The sequence below is a fragment of the Pezoporus occidentalis genome, unplaced genomic scaffold, assembly GCF_034315485.1.
Source record: "Pezoporus occidentalis ecotype Australia unplaced genomic scaffold, CSIRO_AGI_Poc_V1 ctg23, whole genome shotgun sequence".
Taxonomy (NCBI): domain Eukaryota; kingdom Metazoa; phylum Chordata; class Aves; order Psittaciformes; family Psittacidae; genus Pezoporus; species Pezoporus occidentalis.
Window position 1 is genome coordinate 2,484,055 of NW_026914180.1, and position 8,159 is coordinate 2,492,213.

Here is an 8,159-nt window from a genome sequence, read left to right on the forward strand (position 1 = left end):
AACTCCAACTTGGCAGATCTAATTTCAAACTTGAGACTCATTTCTAAAATACCACAGTAAAAAGGAACAAAGATCCACTGCAAATTCATGAACTATGATACAATGTTCTTTGCAAAATGTCTTCATTTCATAACTGCAATACAATGGATATCTGCATTAGGCCATTTTATATATACATTTTATATATATACTTTTGCAGAATATATATATAAAATATATATATAGAAAAAATCAGCACACTTCAATCCAAAAGGGGTTACAGCAACGAGCTTAACTCTCTGTATACTTTTTTCTTTAACAGGATACTTTAGTATAACTTTTGTTAACTCAGTAGTACAAGCTATCTCTGTTCTACATTTTTATAGCTACAAGAGTGAAATATAACCTACAACATTTACATTTCACATATCTTGGTATACAAACAGTACTTATTGAATTTGAGCCAAGGACCAAAAGACTCTTTAAAAATTATTTCACCATCTGATAGAGCTTCCTGTAATTTACACTCAGTTTATTCTGCAATCTTCTAGACCATTTACTTAATCTCATAGTTTGAGTTTAAATCCATTCAAACTGGAAATCCTGGAGAAACAGGTTACTGCAAACTCTTATGTATACTCTATATATACAAGTTAAGTAACACAGCGTAATAAGACTTAGCTATTTATCCTAAAACTGATATACACATATTTCACTACGCTAGACGAGTCTTAGGATTTTTATTTTATTTCTTTAAATAAAGCACAAATTTAGAAGTAGCTGGTAAAACTTACAATAAGGTGGTTTAAAATGACAAATGGTTAGGGTGAGAGTTCTTTCTGCTGGTGCCAAAACATTTTCTTGTGAGTTTCGTACTATGCTGTGTTGTTTAACTGTATGCATCTAATGTTACATGCAGAAAGCTCTTTCCACAAGAATTGACATCAAACTGTACTTAAGTCAACTTTACAGTATAAAATTTGTTAAACTTAAGGACGAATGTGAAAATATTAACAGGTAAAAGATCAGGCTTTCAACTCTATCATGAGGATCATGCAGAATTCATAAGCAGATAGTTTGAGCTGATTGACAATGGCATTGTGCGGACTTACAGCATAGAATTGAGGTCAAGAATGTTACTTAGTTTGCAGTAACCACCTCCTTCAATTCTCATCCACCAACAGATTGACTTTTGTATCACAGTTATTCCACTGGAAGGCCAGCAGCATTGCAAAATGCCTCCTTCTGGGAGATTTTAGTACTTTTGTGAAGGATTTACCAAAGATAATCATAAACCATCAATAGCCATAGATGCATCAGACAGTTGAGGAAAAAATGGGGAAAGAGAAACATCTCCTTTTCTTCCTTTCATAATAGTGAATGAATTACTAGCCATTAATTACCAGTAGTTAATTAAGAGAATTACTAATAATAGTAAATTCATTACTATTTGGACTGGAAAGCTACAGTTCTGTCCAGTTAAAACTGACTATAATGTTGCATCAGCTACATCGATACATTTTTTAAAAGCAAGACATCTGGGAGGGAAACAGTAAAACGTTAATGACCAAAATGGTCTTATTTTTCCCCAGAAAACATAACCTGAAGAGAATTCTCTTCAGCAAAGTACCATTAAGAAGTCACTGTGATTGAATGTCTGCTTGTATGAGAAGGCTCTTGGGAGAAGGTAGCTGGAAAAAGAAAAGGGCCAGACAGGTTCTAGGTCTTGCCAACATACTCTTTTTGCTACCCACAAAGTTGCTCTAGGACTAAATTCATGTTCTGGAACTATGAAATGCTCCAACTTCCTCCTATGCCATGGCTGGATTTTTGGTTTGGGTTGTTTTGATTTTTTTTTTTGATGATCTGTTTTTAACAGGAGTGGGAATACAGAAATGCCAGCGACTACTGAATTAGGATTTTAATTGATTAGGATGGTTACTGGTTAAACTTCAGTTCCTCAAAACAGTGGAAAAGCTGCATAAGGTATGGCCAATACCTTTCTTTTCAGAAAAAAAAACAAACCAGAAGCTATAAAGTCTTCCCAGAACATTTTTTAATTTTGCAATACTGACCTCACTGGAATGTTATACATTGAGTTTTGGTTGATGGTTTGGGGTTTTTTAATAGCTGGAAATATTAAGAGGCCTGTGCTTCAAAATGGGTTAAAAAAAATGCATAAATAGTGTTTTAATCACATCATCTGCCCCATTAAAATACTGAAATAAAACGCTAATAAAGGAAGCACTTTTCAGAAACACTTTCTTGATAAACATCCAGCACAATGCCATTATGGAGCTTCAGGGAAGCCCTTCTGGTTTCAATGTTGGCAAACAAAAAAGTTTTGCTTTTTTCCTTCAGTCCTTGGGGATTACGCTCTATTTACATATATATAACATATACATATGTGTATATATGTATATGATACATATATATAAACACCCATATATAGCAAGGTTCCTGTTTGTGTATGTTACAATATTGTAGTATCAAGGAGAATCCAGATAGCAACACTGTTTAACATGAGGTTTGAGGTAATTGGTTCTTGAAATACCTGGATCACAGACTGCATCCAGAAATAACAACTGGGCAATGAGAAGTGTTTTTTCAGACAGAAAAAACTAGTAAAAGGTGAAAAAAAAAAAAAAAAAGCTTACAGCAGTTGCTTTTACATGTCAAAATAAAGGCACAACAGAATAGCATTACATTTCAGAACAGCTGGGTGGACATAACACAAGTATCACCTCTTTCTGTGGAAATGTCCTGACATAAAGGATTACTGCTTACTCGAGAGGTTACTGCTTCAGTCAGGGAACTGAGCATCACCCTAAAACTAGAGTTTTGAAAGAGAAGTCCCATGTAAGTAAAGGACCAGGTGTGTTTAGAAAGCGCTCCAGGAACACACAAACACACACTCATGGTCCCACAGAATTGGATGGCAGCTCTCCTCTTGGCTTCCACAAGGCCAGGATTTCACTGAGAACATGGATGGCAGGTCTCTGCAATGGCAGAAGCCTGCTTGAGGTCGCCTAAGCACTAATTTCAAAAGGTACACTGTCAAACCAGCTTCAAGGGATTGTGGCACATTGTTTGGTTTAAAGCTTTTTTCAGTAACTCTTACCCCAATGACACTGTGTTGTAAGGTTAAGGGAACCGAAAAGACTGGAGTGAATTTTAGATCCAATGGGAAAAGTTAGCTTAAGTGAAAAGAATACATTGTAAAGCTTTTTCTTTCATACTTTTAGAATACCTTGGGCTGGTTACGCAAACTTGGAACGCTGTTTTTCTAAGTAGGACTTTGGACATGACAGTGCTCCTTTAGTGCCTCAATCCCACACTGTGAAATCTGACATTGGGAACACAGAACATGTATCTGCATGTTCTGGTGTGGCCTGATTAGTTGTGTCACTTCAGAGAGAAGGAACTTCTAGGAATTGGTTTTATCAGGACTCTACTGGCAACAGCTCCTTACAGATCATATTGTCAATGCAGCAGATGCAGCTGCTATAAATGGATATGGCAGCAAGTGAGATCAGCCTGGCTATTTGGTCTTGGTAAATTCTTAACACCCTGACTTCACAACTCACTGCAGCATCACGGCATATGCCAAAAGGCACACTGCTCACATATGGATACTCACATGAATACATGAAAAAGCTCTTCCTGGTTAAACTGAAGATGGTCATAAAAAAGCAATAAGCAACTTTAGCAGAAAGGATGTGACATGCAAGATAACCTAAACATATACTTAGTGCCACCCTCAAAGCATGTCCAAATACATCCAAACTTTTGCCTCAAACTCGTTTCAGGCTAAACTTGTTCTATTCTCTAGACTTCGATGTAGTGCACACTTAATTTAAACATTATATATATATTTATTTGCTGTGCGTACACAGACCTTTCTCCCTTTTCCCTGCAGAAACATATCAGACATTACAAAAATAATTTGTGGTATAAAAGAATTCTCACACAATGTAGATTTTTTGTTTGTAACTAAAATATATATATATTTTTGCAAAAGTAAAAAAGTCAAAATGTCCTTATTTTCCTCTATTATATAGTCTATATTATTTACAATGTTACCAAACAATATTCTGTATGTAAAAAGTGATGATAGTTTGTGGGACACTTCCTGCTTAGCAACTTCTCAAGCGGAGTGTGGCTTGAAGAGGACTGCAACAACAGCACTGTCATAACATTACTGACCAACACCTTCCCCTGCAATACGAGCTTCTTCCATACCAAAATAAAACCAGATCCTTCCCCTGTAAGGCAGGGCAAGTTCTGACAGTCTGCCTAGAAGTAGCACAAGAGGAATAAAATGCGTGCTCTCTGGTTTCCATGCTATGATACTAAGGGGGATCAGGATTCCTCATGGCGAGGCCTGACCCTGCCAACCTGGAAATACTCCCCAGCAACGTTGCACCAAGGGGTCCCAAGGCTTCTGCTGCTCCTACTGAAACCAGTGACTTCAAGTGGGAACAGTAGTGAGCCAGGAGACAAGTAAAATGCAGTACAGTTACTGGGAGCACTCACGGACCATCTCTTTGAAACAACCATACACAAAGATCTCAGCATTTCCATAGGTGTAACTTTATCCAGCATATTCTGTAAGAGAATTGCAGCTGAAAAACGAAGCAGAATAAAAAATGGTTTTCTTTTGTCTTAAATAGAGAAAACTCTGTGATCAGGACTAGCTAAAATCCTTAATCATAATGAATAAGCCTGGTACTACTTAAGTGATGGTTAGATTGGTTTACAGCCATGCATATAAGCATGCATACGAGACACATACAATTTCCAGCCTTGCTGCACTACTACAATTTCATCAGAAAGTCACTCTCTGTCGTATCAAACAAAGCAATTTGAGTTCCTGTGGCATTTCCAGATTCAAATTGTGAACTCAAACATTCTTCACCTAGGAATCCAGCCCAGTCAGTGCAATAAACTAAAGGGAGTTAACACCACATGGGGATGGGGATCCTGATGAGGAATCCTGGCTCCTAAAGTCAAGGGGAATTTTTGTTCAAGATTCATATTCACATCAGAACTGCCATACAAGAGATGAAGGTCAACAAAAAGTTCTGCAGCAAACTTTTTGAAGAGCTACATCCTCCAAGTCTGAATGGGAAGTGAAATTTAGAGCTTAGGAAGTAACTTAAGAGGTGTTGTACCCATCATATTCAAGGGAGTGTTAAAAGGGAAAGAGCCACTTATCACAGCTACACCTACGGATGTGCCCATGCTGACTTGGAAAAAGACTCTGCAGTACTGAACAGAACCAAAATCATGTTGTCAGTGAGAGTTCAAATGCCAGATCAGTGATGAGGAAACTACTTGCTTGACTGCTCATGTGTTGAAAAACCAAGAAATTAATCAGAGTGTGTCTTCATGAATACAAAAATTCCAGTTTGAAAAAACAGCTTTAGCTGTACAAATCAGTAAATAAGCAAAAGCTCAGGATTTCCTTCTTTGCTGCGACAGCAAGACAGACACACATACCTACACACATTTAGAATTTTTAACTCAGTACACACACAATTTGGGACTTCTGTTTAAAATCAGTTTCTGAATCCTGTTTGACAAGATGATCTATAAGGAACCATCACACCAGGGAAGATATAATACTTTACAATCAACATTCAGTCAAAGTTTGTATAGTTGTGCAGTTCCCCACAGTAAGATAAGCTACATGTGAGAATTTTTGTTTATGCTTTCTCAAAAGAGAAGATTTCAGAGACTAATAGGCTATTAAAATCATATGGCACTTTCAATAAATACTTTAAAGCTTCTTAAAGAAATTAGGATAAAAAAAGCAACTGCTGTAATAAGCCTGTTTTAGCCATAACACATAATGCTGAAGGAAAAAATCCAGAACAGCAAACAGATAATAACAGTTAAAAGACAGTACAGCTTTTTTCTTTCTGCAGCAATATGAACTGGCTCCCATTCCTGGGGAAATGGCAGCAAGCCCACCTTGAAACAAGTATTCACTCAACTGCTCTACGCTCCACCCCAACCCTTACATCACTTCACTTCTAAAACATAGTCACATTTTTATATGAGTCTCAGTGCAGAAATGTATTCAACATGAAAAATACTGATCCTGCAAATGTTTACAACCACGCTTAACATTAAGTGAGCGCCCAACATCATGACACCAGAAGAGCTACCTACATGCTTAATGCTAAGCACAGGTATTGTTGCAGCATCAGGCCCAAAGATGCCAACCCCCACCAGGGACATCACTTGGTCAGAATGGTTTTGTTCTGTCTGGTTTTGTCAAGGTGTTCTCAACAGAAGCACATCAAGAAACAAAAACTTCCAAACCTACACACAGAAATACAGTTACATGTGTGTACATACTAATATGCAATATACATTCAGTAACTTGAAAGAATAGGTTAAGACTTTATTCAGATAGACAAATTAAGGCAATTATCTTAATGTCTCTTCAAGATAAAGGACCATGTCCTCATTTGTGACCTCTAGGTTTTAAAGCTATATTTTTTCAAGAAATATATTTTAATTTTCTTTATATCTTCTCCAATCAGCCATTTTGCTCGCTTAATAAATTATATCTGTGCAAGGGTGCACCCTGACAATTTGGCAGTGGCAAGAAGTCCAATTCATTTATATAATACACACTTTTTTACATTTTCGTTACAGGGTGATTAGTTTAGGACTGCATTTTGGCTTAATACAAAGGAAAATTTAGAAGTTCTGGCCATCCAATAGACGTAACTTTATCAGTCCAGCAAGACACAGAATTCATGGTATATTCAAAGTAAAAAAAAAAAAATTAAAAAATTTAAAAATAATAAAATAAAAAAAAAAAGATGTACTGTCCTTTCACTAAAACAGACCAAAAAAATAACAGAGAATGGAAACAGCCTTCACAAATAAGAGTGAATAATGCCCAGGTACCTTATATAGGCAGTTATTCTACAACTGTATACAGTTATTTACAATGGTGCTTTATAAAACAAACAAACAAACAAAAAAAAATGGTAGCACTTCCTAAAAGATTTTGGAACTTTTTTTTCTTTTTTTTTTCTTTTTTTAAAACTCCCTTGTCATAAAAGCCAACTTACATTAAAATATACTTACTACAAGACAACACAACTAACAAAATATATAATAAAACTCATACAAGTAGAAAATTCTGAGGTATTTCTGGTTTGAGGTGGTCTGTGGTCATGAAGTTTTTAATTTTTTTTTCAGTTTAAACCTCGGAAGCCACGTAACGTGTGTGTTTTGTGTTTGTTGGTTTTCTTTTTTTTTAGTTTTTTTTTTCCTTTTTTTAAACATTGCATGTTTTGCAAATTAAAAAAATATTTCAATGTTGAATCAGCAGCATTAGGAACATTCACTGACTAGAGCGAGTTTATGGCATAATAAGAGTAATGGTATTTTAGAATATGCACCACTTTAAGACAAAAGAGTTTTGTCACAGAGCAAGGAGAAAGCAGCGTCAAAGAAACCAGTCGGAGAGATGCTGCGATAATCACTGATGCTGCTGAGCTGCCTCTCCCTCCTGCAGCTGGGCAGCTCATAGGTGTCTCAGATGCTACAGGAGCCATCTGCCACCGGTTCAGGCATTCCCACCCCCCCCCAAGCCCAAATTAATAATGAAAAAAGAAATAAATTATAGAGCCAGTTTTCACACTTTTCCGTTTTCCACCATCTGCACCTGCAGCTTGGGCTGAGAGATCACCAACCCCAAGGCCAAATTTGCTGAACTGACTCACAACTGAAGCAAGATGCAAAAATTTTGCCATCTTCCAGTCTTTTACCAAAGTGTGTCTGAAAACGCACTTTCCCACCTCTTCCAATTACATGGCTTACAAGCATTCCTCTCATTACTACCTGGAGTTGAAAAATAAAAGGTAATTATCATTCTGCTTTGTTCTGTTACCACCCAAGCCTGAGATACTGAAGGAAGAAAGAACTTGCCTTGCTTACAACCACTGGCTCTTTAACTCAGCTTTCTCCACACTCTGCAGTCATTAATACTCTGTCCAGAAATGTCCTTCCTCTCCTCTATGGTTACCTGAGAAGTAGCTCCATAGCAAATGATGTTTCCCCAAATGCTGCCAAATCCAACGTCACTCTCCCCACCCCTATTCTACGCTCCCCTCTTCAATTCTACCATCAAGAATTAACATTCTCTGCCCAGT